The sequence below is a fragment of the Hyperolius riggenbachi genome, chromosome 8 (assembly GCF_040937935.1).
Source record: "Hyperolius riggenbachi isolate aHypRig1 chromosome 8, aHypRig1.pri, whole genome shotgun sequence".
In the NCBI taxonomy this organism is placed as follows: Eukaryota; Metazoa; Chordata; class Amphibia; order Anura; family Hyperoliidae; genus Hyperolius; species Hyperolius riggenbachi.
The window spans coordinates 69,217,683-69,234,440 of NC_090653.1; the positions used below are offsets into that span (position 1 = coordinate 69,217,683).

The 16,758-nt window shown below is 44.7% G+C and overlaps 1 protein-coding gene across 10 annotated transcripts in view; it reads left to right on the forward strand.

Moving 5' to 3' along the window:
• Positions 1-16,758, forward strand: part of TMEM91 (transmembrane protein 91) — a 510,612-nt gene that overhangs the window by 59,336 nt on the left and 434,518 nt on the right. The window contains exon 1 of one of the 10 annotated variants that reach the window (XM_068250634.1): positions 14,065-14,139. The exons of the other annotated variants lie outside the window; for them this stretch is intronic. The gene's annotated coding sequence lies outside the window, so the exon portion shown is untranslated. Of the gene's footprint in view, positions 1-14,064; positions 14,140-16,758 lie in introns of those variants that run through there. 10 annotated transcript variants of the gene reach the window in all.

The window sequence follows — 16,758 nt, forward strand, 5'->3', positions numbered from 1 at the left end:
CCAGAATCTGCTGATGCTGAGTGGAATCCATGCGTCCCTCAAATTTAACAAGATTTCCAGTCCCTGCACTGGCCACACAGCCCCACAGCATGATGGATCCATCTCCATATTTTACTGTAGGTAGCAGGTGTTTATCTTGGAGTGCTGTATTCCATGCATAACGCCCCTTGTTATGCCCAAATAACTCAATTTTAGTTTCATCAGTCCACAGCATCTTATTTCGAAATCCTCAGCCTTCCCGCAGCTCCGATACTGGGTCCCCGCACTTCCGTCAGTCGGAGCCAGTCTGATGTAAGAGAAGTGCGCTCTTTGCGTATCCGGCTGCCGCTGGAGAGATATGTAGAGGGCGCACTTCTCCTGCGTAGACTAGCCCGACTGATGGAAGTGCGGGGACCCAGCACTGAAGCTGCGGGAAGGCTGAAGTCGGCGGTGTGGGAGTGATCGGAGCGTATGGGGCTGGAGGAAGCCCCAGGTATGTATAACACATTTTTGTATTATCAGCAAACAGGAGGTGGCGATCACGGTATATTAATGTCCACTCTAATAAAACCTTGCCGCCAAGATTAGTAGTCCATACACATCCAATATATGTTTCCTTGCAGTTATTTCATCTATACTTTACTCCATCTGACTTCCTGCAGACTCTTCATATAAACAGCTGGCCACCACCGTAGTTGCTGACCCGGCCAGGGGTCTATCAGAGCCTTGGGACCATTTCCGGGTCAATCCCCACCACTCTGGCAGAATTTCTTCAGTCTCCACTCCAAATGTACTTCCTTATCTCAGTGCACCTCAATAAAAAGATTCTCATATAGTGTAATATCGCTAAAATAAGTTTATTAATAAAATCGAGTTGCACCCTCATATCCTGATATCATTTGTAGGCATTGAGCAATGTATAAAAATGGGCTCTCCCCTGTAGTGTTGGCCAGGCTGGTGGGCTCTGTGTGCCTGTTCCGCTACACCTCTGCTGCGCGCTCGGTGGTATTAGCGTCCCGTGGTTTGCCTCGTTGCTGCCGCTCCTTCTGACAAGCTAGTCTCACTTCCGCATCAGGCTCCGCCCCATCCAAATCGTCACTCAGTGACTCATCAGGGGCTTGGAGCCTGGTGCGTACTGTGAGATGATATGACCTGCGTATCACTGCCTCCCTACCCTACGTTACGTTACGCCTCCCCCCACAGCCCTCAAGCTGGCCGCAATACAATCCTATTACATAGCACACTATTGCATTTTGTTATAAAAGTAACTCCTAAAATATGTTAAAATGATCACCATAGTTAATCCTCTACTTAGTTCTTATTTCAAAGCATGTATTAGAAGCAAATATTCCTATTTTTATATAGAAGTGTATTTATATATGCAGGCACCTCTTCCCACACCACCCCTATAAACCAATCATACTAGTACTAACGATGATATTCTCCTCCCCTATGACCTACTATGATCTGATCTTTCAAACAATATCAGTTTTCCTTCCTTTTCCATTATTTTAACCCAAAGGATCTAATTCCCACCCTTTCACCCGGTGTGGATATTTTACCGACACCCCCCCCCCCCCCCAAAAAAAGTAAAGCGCGCAACGGCAAAAAAATGGGTGTGGACATGACATCACATGGGTGGGGGTAACTGTAATGTAACTGTAAGGCCGTGGGCTAATATAGGTAGCCATAATAGTTGTCCCCAGCATAGGTTAGATAGGTAGGTGCCCCCTGTATAGGTTAGTTAGGTAGGTGCCTCCAATATAGGTAGCCAGTATAGTTGCCACCAGTATAGGGTAGGTAGGTAGGTGCCCCCAATACAGGTTAGAAAGGTAGGTGCCCCAGTATAGATTACATAGGTAGCTGCCCCCAGTATAGGTTAGATTGGTAGGGGCCCCCCACTATAGATTAGATAGGTAGCTGCCCCCCCAGTATAGGTTAGATAGGTAGCTGCCCCCCAGTATAGGTTAGATTAGGTAGGTACCCCCCAGTATAGGTTAGATTAGGTAGGTACCCCCCCAGTATAGGTTAGATTAGGTAGGTGCCCCCCAGTATAGGTTAGATAGGTAGCTGTCCCCCGTATAGGTTAGGTAGCTGCTGCCCAGTATAGGTTAGATTAGGTAGGTGCCCCCCATTATAGGTTAGATTAGGTAGGTGCCCCCCATTATAGGTTAGATTAGGTAGGTGCCCCCCATTATAGGTTAGATAGGTAGCTGCCCCCAGTATAGGTTAGATAGGTAGGTGTCCCCCAGTATAGGTTAGATAGGTAGCTACTGCCCAGTATAGGTTAGATTAGGTAGCTGCCCCCCAGTATAGGTTAGATTAGGTAGGTGTACCCCAGTATAGGTTAGATAGGTAGCTGCCCCCCAGTATAGGTTAGATAGGTAACTGCCCCCCCCCCCAGTATAGGTTAGATAAGGTAGGTTCCCCCAGTATAGGTTAGATAGTAGCTGCCCCCCAGTATAGGTTAGATTAGGTAGGTGCCCCCCAGTATAGGTTAGATTAGGTAGGTGCCCCCCAGTATAGGTTAGATAGGTAGGTGCCCCGCAGTATAGGTTAGATAGGTAGCTGCCCCCCAGTATAGGTTAGATAGGTAACTGCTCCCCCAGTGTAGGTTAGATTAGGTAGGTTCCCCCAGTATAGGTGAGGTAGGTAGCTGCCCCCCAGTGGTAGGTAGGTGCCCCCCTAATGGAGGGGAGAGCCGCAGCCGTGGGGAGGGCAGCCCGACCTCTCCCTCCCTCTCCCACGGCTGCCCTCCGTGCTCCCCCCCCCCCCCCCCAGACTTCATAGAGCAATGCGCAGGGGAGCCTGTACTAAACGACTCACCTCCCTGCGTTCCCATCGCCGCTCAGTCGCCGCTGGTCTTCTCCTAGCTCTCCGCATACACTGATACACACACTGCTTCCGGCTAAACAGGAAGCAGTGTGTGTATCAGCATATGCAAAGAGCAGAGGACCAGCGGCGACTGAGCGGCGATAGGAACGGAGGGAGGTGAGTCGTTTAGTACAGGCTCCCCGCGCATTGCTCTATGAAGTTTGGGGTGGGGAGCATGGAGGGCAGCCGTGGGAGAGGGAGGGAGAGGTCGGGCTGCCCTCCCCGCGGCTGCGGCTCTCCCCTCCATACAGCGCACCTCCTCTAGGGCGGCTAGGGTCACCCCACCTGGTGCGGGTCACAACGCTAGTGCCTACAACCCTTGCACTTAACTCGGATGGTGTGACAAGACGATGCCTACACATTTACAATTAATATTGCCACACTTAGAATTTATACCAGACCATCAGACGCTTTCTTGACTATTGGTTTCATGCAGAAATCATCCAATATTCTGTTGATTTCGGTCCTAACTCTATTCCACTTTATCTATACATTTCCTTGCGGATTTGTCTCAAGGGCTTTTTCCAACCGATTTAGTTCTTTTAGTAGGTAGTCTTGCGTTACATTTTTTTTCTCGTCTTTCTACCTTGGTGTCTGATAAATATACCTCTGAGTACACTCTTTAGGGTATCCCATAATAACTTTCCTGACATTTCCGGGGAGTTGTTAATATTCTAAAAATCAACAATTGCTTGTTGAATTTCGGTTGCCACTAATTCATCTTTTAATAGATCTTTCTGCAAATTCCAAATCTTCGTTTTAGTATTTATGCCCACCCCGTTAATGGTCAGTACTACTGGTGCATGGTCCAAAAAGGTCCATGCCCTGATACTCGCGTCTACAATATTACGAATAGCTCAGAATCTTACCGTGTATTCCCAAAATAAAGGAAGGATCATATTTGAGTCCGCGAAAACTGGACAAGGTTTTCTGCTGGCAATTTTTGTGTGTTTCCACAGGTAGCAGCCGATAGTCAGCTGACAGCAATCGCATTCACTAGCGATTTTTATGAAAAAATCTGAGATTTTTCATTCTTACACTGGCATTCAATTTATTGCAATTTCGATATCCGGGAAAATGAGTCCAAATTTCTCGTGTGATCCCAGCCTCAAGGAGTCTCGGGCAGTAGCTGTTAGCAACAAGATGACTTAATCAGAAGCGTATGTCATCTATTTTTCTATACTTTTTCAGGGGCCAGGGGGACAGGATGGGTCCCAGTTTCCCAGCAAATCACAAAAAGGTGCTGAGCCAAGGGCAGGTCTGACTTCCGGATTATTCTTGGTTTTCTGGTCCTCTTTGCTACTATTTAATCATTTTTACATCATATGTTGCTGGAATATTATACAAGTGTGAGAATAAGGACATTTGAGCCTATTTGCGGTGCTGTTTTCAGCTCACCCAGTCATTATTATGCACGCAGGCTGCTGTGATTCACTACAACCCATTAATATCAAGTACTTGGCTTTAGGATGTCATATATAATGGTTCCTGTTTTTTTTCCTTATAACGGACTCACAGCGAGGTATGTATCTACTTGGTCATAATTCTTATAATGTAAAAATGTGAGGTTGTAGATCAGTTTCAGGTCAGTAAAGGGCCACTGCTAATTTGCCCCAGGTTGTATTGCTACTGACAGACACAAATGTGGGACTGAAGTTTATTCAGGGAGGGACGGAAGGATGTGGACTCTTTTTTTTTTTTGAAAGAGGATAAGGATGTTGATGTTATCTCAATTCCCCCCCCCCCCCCCCCCCCCCATCCCCAGGAGTTGAAGAGTCTTAAGAGCAGACTTTACAACCTAATGGAAAGAGAGGTACGCAAATACTGGACTATAGCTACTTTAAAAAAAATATAAGGCGGTAGGGAGAGCCCCATGAGGGATACGATTTTACAAACATTTATCTCAGTCAAAGGTCCGCCCCTCTGCAAAGACTAAATGTGATGCTTTATTTGATAGGGTTGTCCTGATGATGCGCCACTGCACCTAATCAGCGCGAAACGGCTGTTGACCTCCCTAAACTGCCTGTACCTCTCTTTCCACGACTTGGAGATGTAATGTATGCCTGTTTTATTGGATTTGAATTAAAAGTGAAGTTTTAATAGGGATGTGCAAGGCCTCTTTTTCCTCTTAAGTGGAACTATCTCAATGTGATTTGGCTATTTGCACTCCCTTAGTAACCTATACAGCGATCTTGTGCACGGTGCCATATCTACTCTTACTGAACTCAATACTTCTACGGTAGCACCTAGAGGTGGATTTAATGCTATATGTACTCAGAACAGGAGAATAGCCTCAAATGATTTTGTATCATAAGAAAGAAGAAAAGAGTGCACTAAACATTATATAAAAAAAATAAAATAAAAACTTAGCCAATAAATAATATAGCCAACAGTTAAAAAAAGGTAATAACATGAACCAAAGTTTGCTTTCTGTCTCTTCCAGTCTTTTTGGTTACTGTGGATGCTGGATCCTTTCAATTCACTGGAATCAGTCTTGCTGTCACCTTCCAATTCAGCTGCCGGTGGAGATGAGCACTTGGGGACTCCAAACTGTTAGGTAGGGGTTTCTAGCCTGAGGAGAGGTGGGAACCCATCAGCAGTGATTGATCCAATTCAGCATTAAGATACAGTTTCTAATTATTTGTATAATTTCCATACATGTTATGTTTATGGGACCGTTCTCTACTCCTGTTCTCGTTCAAGTAGACATGAAATAACTGGTTGCATGAACTCACCTGCTCTGCAAGACTGCAATGATTCTAGCAGTTACGGAAGTCCGTGTGAGAATTTGATTTCCTCTAAGGTTGCAGATGACATCCCCAGCACATCTGCAGACATACAACAGCCTGCACAGTCTGGCAGTTGAAGCTTCCTGTATTCCTATGGACATGTGGAAAGCCGCTAATGGTGCCAACTCTAAGAGGCGGACGCGTGTGAATATGCGTTCCTCTTATGTGTTACGTCGATGACGCTGACTGTGGTTTAAACGTTAGCACCAGGCCCTGGCTGAGAGGAATCCACCAGACACCTACTCAGATGAAACCATCAAAGACTTATCTGCGACCCAACGGTGGTCACTGCCAGCCTCAATCAACCAGCAACACCTCAACAACACAACACACCTCCCCTGCACATCACAGACCAAAGTACACGACCTCCCAGTCTTCACAGCCGGTGCACTGGCAAATGCAGCGGAACAAAAAGGCCAAGCCACACACAAACCATACAAGAAATTTGAGCTACAAAGGTCTTCCTGCACAACAATCAATCACTTCACAGCATGTCCACATCACAGTACCACTGTTGGGGCGTGGGCTGGGGAAGGGGATGGTCTACTGAGCAATTTCAGTTCCTAAACAGTTCTCAGTCCCTTGCAACAAAGTCCAAACTATATTGCTCAGCAAAACCTTGGGGGAACTCGTGACATTTCTTAAAGATGGTACTGTATAGTTGCACAGTTCGTTGGCTGATCCCAAAAAGGATGTTAACCTTGCTCAAAGATCTCTTATGCTGGATCCACACGATGCGTTCGCGCACTCGATTTCCCGCTCGATTCCCGTCTATTCGTTTATTTCCAACATGTCCAATTTGGATTTCGATGGATCGTTAGGTCGATTCGCATGCAAAGTATGCCAAATCGTAGACTCTTTACCCTTGTTGATCTACCACAAACCCACTTTACACTTCACACCTCTCTGGACAGGGCCTCCCAAAATAACAAACAAATTAAAATATAAATCAAATAAACAAAAGGTTAGGAAAATAAAAGTAAACAAAATAAAATATAAAGTGACCAACGCATCCAGCTATGCCACCCAAATCACTCTTTCACAATATAACTCTCTTTTAGTGCACTTTGACTTTTAGGCTGAATAAGCTCTAATTTAGAGTTGTTGCAAAACTGGTACTCCAAGTAAGTTAATTCTGTATCTTGGTCAGATGTCAGTTCACTTCTTACTGTAGCACACTTTTAGTATCACAAGACTCAATGCAACTCCTCCTCTTTCATTTATCTTCTGTAATACTGACAGGTTCTCTTTACTCTCACGGCCTTAGTAATTTCCGGTTTCTTTAGGACCATGTACTTAAGTAATATGCATAAATCACACTTTGGTTCACTTCTTGTATCAAACTCTCAGTAACACTTCAGAACATAGCACAGAAGAGTACATGAACTTTAACTCTTGACTTGAAACGGACTTGACAGTAACAATGTCTCTATAACAGGACTTAATACAAGCGGGGGGCTGTGTCAGCTCTGCGGGATACTTATGGAGGCTGTTAATGTCTCTTGGTGACAGCAAGGCTTTTACTCTCAACGCTCTTTATATAAGTGGCAGAAGATTTCTTCACTTAAGCTGGGCAGCTCTATCTTGCATCAACAATTGTATCATCAACACAAGGTCTCTTTAAAGCTTTTGCACTTTGAGCAGAACTGGCCTCTTCAGGTTCTGGGTTGCTATATTTCTATCCCAGCGAGCCTCCGCTGAACACTGGCTACTAACTGAACACACACTGTAACTTGAAGTTGGCTCTCAAGCCTAATACTCATCTGGCTGCCGGGGTCCTTTCTGTCCAGACGAGCTCGGATGGACTCTGCCCGCTGCCTCTGGCCTCCAGTCACTGTCTGGCCGGGTTGCCTCTGTCTTACTTGCTCCACTGTAGTCTCTGCATGGCCGCCGGGTCCCCTCTTTAGTCTCCGGGGTGACTGCTGCGGCCTTCCTCCAATCGTGGCCTCCTTTCCCACTCCTCACCGCTGCTCCTGTCTCCTAAGTTCCGCTCTGCTCTCTGGCGCGTTCCAGCCAGTTCCCTCTGGCTACACCCTTCTAGCTCTGCCCCTCCATGCCTGCGCTGTAGCTTCTGACTGGCCGCGCGGAGCTTCTGGAAAGTTCCACTGCTCTGTGTGCTTTGGTCGCTTAGCAACAGTTATGCGTCCATTACAACGCCTCCTATCCCTTGCACCGTTTTATTTCCATAGACAAGCATCTAAGGCAAAACTTTGCCTTAGATGCTAAAGTTACCTCACACATAGAAATACATTGGCAAAACTTTTGGGACTCTCTTTTAGAGGGTTACAGTCGATTAACTAGCTCAATGCTATGCATGAATGATGTGCAGGAAGTGGTTTCTGGTTGGCTGCTGGTAGATGTGGTCTGGTGTCATTGGCTTAATGTGGTATATACTCACTCATGACCGACTCTCACTCATTGCCAGTGATAGCGTTCGTTACACTAGCTGCTGTGTGCGTTTTGGATTATTGTTGATCTTCTGCTGTGACTATCGGTCATGACATCACGTTGTGGGAGGGGTTTCACCACAATATTAGCCATACAGCACACCCTCCGCTGCCCCCCCTTCCCCCGATCTATTCAGGAAAATGTAAAGATTTATCATGGAAAAGGGGGTATCTGCTACCGGTTGGGATGAAGTTTAATCCTCTGTTTAAGTTCCTCTTTAAATTTGTCCATAAAATGAAAATGCTGTGTAGACCTCACAACATATTTTGTCTCCATACTGCCTCCCCTTCATGTCCAGTGTCAGCAGCTGTTAGGCGTGAGACCTTAGAAATGATTGATCATAGCAGCAAGATGAACAGACTAGTACCGATGTCAGCAGCCCGGATCGATCTTCACTTTAACTCCGTATTAAAAATCGTGGTCGCCAGAGACCAGAAAGCTCATAAAGGCTGAAATCCCACCTGTCCCCTGTGAGAGTTATAAAGCAGTTTATCTGATATCGTGCTGGAAAACTCATATGTCTGGGTTACTTACACGCGGTACAGGGGAAATTAGTTTTTCCATGAAAGACGAGAAGTGAAGTCCCTTTGTGTAATTTGATTTTTGGACAGCTTGACAACTGATTTGTGGAGAGCCAGAGAAATGTTATTGCTCTGACAAGTGTTTCTCCTCAAATGAGGTATCGCCCGCCCCAGGCAATTCTTATTCTGCTGAATTAAGCACAAGGAGGGAAGTAAAACTGATGCATGGTTTGTGTGGCCTCAGCTTTCTGTAAAACCAAAGAACTCAAGGCAACCTTTCACTGCTCCAACACTCTAAAATGATGAGCAAAACAAGTTTGCCTTGTTAAAACAGAAGGTATCTGCAATTATTACTGATTGGAGTGAGCATAGGATGTCTCCCACGATGCATCACTGCTGACTATACAAATCTGCCCTTTGTTATCCCTGTAAGCTTAACACACCTGCAGATCCTCTGGAATGCAATGATGTGTCAGCTTAATTGTACAGAGCCACAATAATCCAACATGCATAGACTTGTTTCAGAGGTTCATCCTCCTCCGTGCATGGCATGGATTAATGTGGCTCTATGGGGTAGGACTTGAAGCACCTAGAGTTACAGAAGTACTGATTGGTTGGCATGGGTTATTGAACATTGTGCTGCCGTACTACAGTCATTAAACCACAGAAGATATGTTGAAAACACAGATGCACCTAGAGGTAAATGGACTCCTTTTCCTTGGCTGTTCTGCAGTCAATAAAAACACCGGCCATGTAATGGTATACAAAAGATAGTAATGATGAAGGCTGTTTGTCCCTTGATGGTTGTACATAAGTAAAAGACAAAAGGGCAGCATCTGAAAGTATCCGTTTAGTAGAACATAACAGGTCTGAAGGCTCACCGGAGGCTGATTCACTTTACATCCATCTATATGGGATTGTGATTGCACTCATTTGTGAATGGGTTGTCCACAGTCCAGTGCAATGATGACGGCTGTCTCCCTACATCTGTCATCTCCTTGGAAAATACTGTTGCTCCAGTGTCGGCTTGAGAAATCCAGTACGTCAGCCATTGGCAATGCGAGTTGGAATGGTTATGTTGCACTAGTTATGTACAGTAAGTGCTGTCATTGACCGTTGAAATAGTGGAATATGTAGCCTACCATTGCTGCTTCCTTTTTGAAGAAAAAAGCAACAACTTTGAATACAGGCGATTCTCAAAAAATTAGAATATTGTATAAAAGTCTATTTTGGTTATTTAATTTGAAAGGTGAAAAGTTTTTTTTTTTTTTCCTTCGAATTTTTCCTGTGCAAAAACCGCATTATATTATTACCAGTCTTTACCATTGTATGAATAAAAAATTCAGCACAAATGATTGTTCCGCAAGGTCTCAGCAGAGGCTTGTACAGGTTTCCCACAGCATTGCTTAGTGATCTAGCACCCCAGATTTCTAAGGGCTCTTCCGCATCAGAGATAGCATTGGTGAAAGGTCAACCCATGTTTTACCCGCGTTTTACATTGATTTACATTGTAAGGCATAACGCAAGCATCGCACGATTAAAAGCTTCCCGGAGCGGCAAAAAACACAAAAATGCAGTGTTAGATGTGAAGGGTAAAATGAGTCTATGAAATTTCAATTTACCTTGGAAAACGCACACAATGGCCATTACGTCAAAACGCACAAAATCAGCTCAGATGTGAAAGAGCTCTAAGGGCTCTTTCACACCAGACACCAGAGCTGATTTCTGACGTTTTGACGCAAAGTCAATTTGCGTTAACTAAGGTAAAATTAGTCCATAGACTTTAATTTTACCTTTCACATATAACGGAGCGTGTTGGTGCGTAGCAGGACTGCGCACCTGGCACCGGCGGGTGAATTAAGAACTACCGGCGCTAATAGGCATTGCACCGCAACATCCCGACGTCACGCCGCAGATCATAACGTTTGCAGGAAATCTGCTCCTACAAGCGTTATGTAATGTGAAAGAGCCCTCAGGCAGGGGATACACCTGACTGTTTTCGTGCGTGTTTTTTGCACAGAAAAACTGAGAACTCCTGTTAATCAATGGGTTAATTCACACTTAATGCATTTTTCGTGCTCAGAAACAAAAAAGCAAACAAAAAAAAACTGACAACCTGCAGGATTATTCTGCACATTCTGAGTTTTCTCTATCCGATTGTATGCTGAAAAAGTGTTTTTTAACAGCAGCTAACACACATGGGACTTGATTCACTAAACCGTGATAACTCCTATCACAGCCGCGCCAACAAGGTGTGTATGAGGATCTGCAGATATCATAGACTATAAGTGCATTTTGCAGGAACAGATCTTTTGCAGGAACTGATCTTTTGCAGATACTGATCTTTTGAATGTCTACAGCATCTTTGTGTGCAGCATCTTGCAAAGATTTTATCTGATGGGGAGTTCAGCTCCATAGAATAGACTGTATAGAGTATGGCTCTCATACTACATGGAAGGGGGTAAAATTGGGCTGATATCTTTCATTTATCTTTCAAGTGTGTACACACCATTAGGGTACATAGGTAATAATGGCAGTGAGCAGCAGCATATAAGTGGTTTGGTTGTATGAGGGGGGATTGGCTATGTATCAGTTTTTCCATATCCCAGATTAAGTGGAACTTGGGGGGCCCTGCCTCTGTGGATATAAATAAGTTTCTTATATGGTAAGGAGTTATTTACTCTTTTTATCCAGTTGGCGACCAGAGGGGGTGTGGGCGCAAGCCATCTACATGCCACCTCGTGTCTAGCCATAAACAGTGATTCGGTCATGAGGGTCTTTAAAGAAGAGTCCAGACCCTCATCTTGTATGACTCCCAATAAACATAGTATAGGGTCCAGCGGGACAGGGCAGCCCATTTTGTCATGAAGGAATTTTGTGACGTGTCCAGTAGTCTGATAAGTGTGGGCAACCCCAAATTAAATGAAGAAAGGATGGAGAGGTAGATTGGCATTTTGGACATGTCTGACGAAGAGGGATCAAATTTATGCAACTTAGCCGGTGTAAGGTATGTTTGATGCAGAATGTATAGTTGAGTAATACGGTCACATATACAGGGTGTAGATTTTTTTCGCTGCCAACAAAGCATCATCCGAACCATCATCCTACACCTTCCGTATTTGACCTGTTCAGAGACAGATCTCCTTAATTAGGAGTCTGGATATGCATCTGCTTCTTTTGCCACTTGCCGTGGGACAGTGATTGATGCTTGGAACGCTTTTAGGAGTTGCCAGTAGTTTGGAGCCAGCAATGGGAGATGCACTAGCGTTCCCTTGTTTCTTCCTTGCAATGCTGTTTTCGATGGCTTTATCAGTGTTTATTAAACATTATTTGCTTAAACCTAACCCAAGAGCATTTTATCCATGAATCAACGCAAATCATGTGCTTCAGGGTGGTAACAATTAGAGGGCGGCAAGATGGCTCGCCTACCCAAATGTTCCCCTGCTCAGGCTTCCCGTCCCTAGTAGCGTGGCACCACTTCACTCACCTGCTCTCAGTATTCCAGTGATGTGATCTTTATTCGCCCATCCAGCATCCTGTATCCATGGCTACAGTGATGCCTCATGTAACCTGTTACATGCTGCCGGGTCACATGAGGCACCGCTGTAGTCAGAGAGGAAGCAGGACTTTACGTGTGGCTGGTAATCCCATCACTAATCTTCTGAGAGATGCAGTGCAGGTGCAGCACATACGTGGTATCCTGAGGATCAGATGCGGTCCGGGCTTGCACTCACACATCGGGGGGTGGGGGATGGTTTGTGTCCTCACAATGTACTGCTTCAGGCTGCAAAAAGTCTAGAACTGGCTCTGCCCTAACCACTACCCCTGCCGATCCCTAACCTTAAAGGGAACCTTAACTGAGGGATATGGATGTTTCCTTTTAAACAATACCAGTTGCTTGTCAGTCCTGCTGATCTCTTTGGCTGCAGTAGTGGCTAAATCACACACCTGAAACAAGCATGCAGCTAATCTAGTCAGAGCACCTTATCTGCATGCTTGTTGAGGGGTTGTGACTAAAAGAATTAGAGACACAGGATGAGCAGGAGAGTCAGGCAACTGTTATTATTTTAAAAGACAAAATATATATCCTTCATAGTTCATGTTCCCTTTACCCCCCCTTTCCTGGTGTATAAACTTAACCTCCCCCTGATGAAAATTTAAGTATTGACTAAACCTAATAAGCATAACAATAATGCAGGGTTGTGGAGTCGGTACCAATATCCACCAACACCCGACTCCTCAGGTTAGGATTCCACCGACTCCTCGACTCCGACTCCTCTAATTTGCATATTGCAATCTTGTTGATTGAAAGTATGTAACATGAAATGCATCTCAACTGCCAAATGCTTAGGAATTTTAAAATACAACTGAAGTGAGAGGGATATGGAGGCTGCCATATTTATTCCCTTTTAAACTATACCAGTTACCTGGCTAGCCGGCTGATCTTCTGCCTCTAATACTGTCAGTCATAGACTAAAACTAGTCCTTGGTAAGAGTACTTGTAGAAGACAGGAACAAAGAACATCTAACAGGCCCTAGGCAATGTAACTGTGGGTACATGTAAGAGGGATGTGCAGGTACTCTGCAGGAGAATGAGGCTATTCTTCCTCTATTACACATTCTTCATGTACAATCTGAACCAGGTTTATGGGTGATAGACAACACCTCTGTGTTCAATGTGCACAACATTCTCATTGGATTCCCTGCAGCTCTGTGGGGAGTGCATATGTAGAGTATAGTACTACTGTGCAACAAAGTAAACCTGAGACAGATGAAATTAAAGTTTTATACATACATGGGGCTTCCTCCAGCCCCCTTCAGGCTAATCAGTCCCTCGCTGTCCTCCTCCACCACCTGGATCTTCTGCTATGGGTCCAGGTACTTGTGCTAGTCGGGCGTAGTGCGCATGCACACACACCGCCTCTGGGAGCGTATTACACATGCGCAGCACCGATTGCGCAGGTGCAGAATATTCCTAGCTGTCGGAGCGGCACGTGGCCGGACTGCACTGACTGACTGAATTACCGAGAGGGACTCATAGCAGAAGATCCAGGTGGTGGAGGAGGACAGCGAGGGACTGATTAGCCTGAAAGGGCTGGAGGAAGCTGCAGGTATGTATAAAACTTTTCTTTTCATCCATCTCAGGTACCCTTTAATTTGTAGTCACCAAACCAAATTTTAACATATCAAATTATTTGATTTCATGAGCAAAGCGTACATTTTCATAAACCAGCATCAACACAGAATTATTTCCATCTCATTGACTATCTTTTAGTGACACAGCTACAATAATTTTGATTGGTTTATTTCATTTTTGTGGACTAAGCACAGCTATTACTGTATATATAAATTATTTATGATGACTATTATCTGAGAAATGTAACATTTTATCTTATTTTCAATTTTAATTACAGTTTAAATTCATTAGGAGTCGGTGCATTTTCTCCCGACTCCAGGTACCCAAAAATTACTCCGACTCTTCGACTCCAACTCCACAGCCCTGCAATAATGCGGCAGCTGCTGTATAGGTATGATTTGCAAAGTATTGTTTCGAAGAAGGTAGAGCTTCACTTTGATGCTTATGATTAGGGACATGGTAGGGGGTAAGTTATTGTTAAATGAAACCTGAAGTGAGAGGGATATGGAAGTGGCCAACTGGCCATAATTATTTCCTTTTAAACAATTGTCAGTTGCTTGGCTGTCCTTCTGATCCTCTAATACTTGTAGCCATAGACCATAAACAAGCATGCAGATGAGATTTTTCTGACAAAAATCTCAAGATAATCTGCAAGCTTGTTTCAGGTGTTCGACGCTACTGAAATCATAGATCAGCAGGGCTGAAATAAATACGGCAGCCTCCTTATATCTCTCACTTCAGGTTCCCTTTAAGCCTGGTAAACACCTTCAATTTTGATTGGCTAATGATTGGACAATATTACCACCTCCATGTATTATGAGGGTCAGCAGATTTTAAATACTATGAATAGACTGTATAGGTAAACTTTCGTAGTACATGGAGGTGGTAAAATTGGTCAGTGATTGGCCAACCAAAATTGGAAGTATGTAGCAGTCTTTAGGCTTAAAGAGACACTGAAGCAAATACATTTTGCCCTTTTTACCTTATTATTCGCTTAAAGAGAACCCAAGGTGAGTTCTAACAATGCTAACGGCACACAGAGGCTGGGTCTACATATACTGCCCAGCCTCTGTTGCTATCCCAACCCCCCCTAAGTTCCCCCTTAGCTCTGCTATGCCCCATAAATAATCAGCGGAGCTGTGCTGGCAGTTTACTTCTGTGTCAGTCTCAGCTGCTCCCCTGCCTCCTCCATAGCTCCGATCCCTGCCCGGTCCCTTCCCTCCAATCAGCGGGGAGGGAAGGGACGCAGGCAGGGACAAGAGCTATGGAGGAGGCAGGGGAGCAGCGAGATTGAGACTTACAGAGGTAAACAGCCGGCTGCGACACGCTGTGAGGGAATTGGTATAGCAACAGAGGCTGGGCAGTATATGCAGACCCAGCCTCTGTGTGCTGTTAGCATTGTTAGAACTCACCTCGCGTTCTCTTTAAGTAGTCTCAGCACAAGTAAACCGCTGCATCCCCACCGCAAAATGAGTGGTTCAGACCCCCCAAATCGCCGGGCAAACATCCACGACCAACTTGGTCTTGGATTTTGCTGCGCTGAGAGGCAGCTCTTCCTTTCCTGACGTCAATAGACGAGCGGATCTCCGCCTCTCCCAGCCCATCTCTGTGAAGGAAGAGTGAGAGGGGTGGGGAGAGGCGGCGATCCGCCCTGATTGACATCAGGAGAGGCCAAGCTGAAAGCTCTGCCTCTTTCAGGAAATGCCAGCCAGATTGCCCCCGGGGATTTGGGGGGTCTAAAGCGCTCGTTTAGCGGCGGGGATGCAGCGGTTTACTTGTGGTGAGCGTACTGAAACGAATTATAAGGTAAAAGGGCCAAAATTAATTTGCTTCAGTCTCTCTTTAAGTTTTATGTTTGTATATATAGATAATCTTCAAGCACCCCTACAATCTAGCTGAGCATGTGGTGGCCAAATTTGCTGTACTGAATAGCATAAATTGCATATTTGCTTGTCAGTCCACCAACCAGTAATGTAAGAAGTAGAAGTAAGCAAACACATTGTGATTTTTATACAAATATTGCATGACCTTCCTTACAAGACTCAACTGAAGCAGTTTACTTTGGTACACTTGTATAATTTTTTCGCGTAGTCTTGTGATAAATTCCTCCAAGCTCCTTGCAAGACTTGTCATAACTCTTCTTTGATTGCATCAGTGTTCTTCTTACCAACTCCTCTTCAAGGCATATAGGGGGGAATTTATCAAGCAAGGCCGTGACAAAATCAGGCGCTCGTCTGGTTAAAAATCAAGCAGCTTCTTATCAAAGGATTTACAGTGTTTTCCTTTTATACCTTTGTGACGCCTGCGGTGCCGGACAGATCGCTGAGACAGTGGCGGAAGCATATGAGACCGTTTTGAGAGAAACAAAGCTGCAATAGTCAAGACATTTCAACAATGGCATCATATTATTCTGTCCAGTGAGTCTGTAGCAACCCAATGCTCCTATGCAAGCAGCATGTACGGTACTGGGGTGAACTAGGAGTGGTGGGAGCAGGAGGCACACCACCGGGGGCAATACAATAACAATCAGCCAAAAGACTGGGAGGGAAGAGGTGTCTCAAAGAGACTGGATATGGATGATCCAAAATCCTAATAGAAAGCGTTCTTACCTCAAAGGAAGGAGAAAATACCTTGCCTGAGGTAAACTGTATGTTTTTGTTTTTTTACACTGAACACTAAAAATAATAATGCATTTTGTAGATCTCTGCCTACTTCTTCAGGTCAATACACAGTGTTTGAAAAAAAAACAAAAACGCTTGAGAGTTGGGAGTGCCTGTACTACACACATTTTCTGTTTAGGTGTTCAATTAAGAAAAACAAAACCTGTTTACTTCAATAAAGATTTCTTACCTCAGAGAGAATACCTTGCCTATAGCTCCCAAATGTCCCTCTTGCTGAGGGACAGTCCCTCTTTGGGAGCCTGTCCCTCTTTCGTCCTCATTTGTCCCTCCTTTCTATGTAAATATATATTTCTCTACCTAAAAATGTGTTTGACTCTAAACTTTATTCC